The following is a 200-nucleotide window of genomic DNA, read 5'->3' as shown; positions in this document are numbered from 1 at the left end:
AGGTCGAACCAGTATCAGTACTTGCGAAAATATTTATCTCTTCAATCTTAAACCTAAACTTCCAGCCGTCCAGCTTCATCATACAAGTTCATTTATACTTCGCAGGAAATATAGATAAAAACCTTTAAAAAACTAATATGAAGCAGAAACCATCAGAAAATTTGATAAAGACATGGAAAGGGGATAAACCATACAAAAAA

The 200-nt window shown here is 32.5% G+C and overlaps 1 protein-coding gene across 1 annotated transcript in view; it reads left to right on the top strand.

The window, feature by feature from the left end:
* The window catches only part of LOC119585316 (uncharacterized protein DDB_G0282077-like), a 4756-nt gene that overhangs the window by 3704 nt on the left and 852 nt on the right, over positions 1 to 200 (top strand). The window lies entirely within an intron of this gene.

This window comes from Penaeus monodon, chromosome 19, assembly GCF_015228065.2.
Source record: "Penaeus monodon isolate SGIC_2016 chromosome 19, NSTDA_Pmon_1, whole genome shotgun sequence".
Lineage (NCBI taxonomy): Eukaryota > Metazoa > Arthropoda > Malacostraca > Decapoda > Penaeidae > Penaeus > Penaeus monodon.
This window is presented reverse-complemented; position numbering and strand designations above follow the sequence as displayed.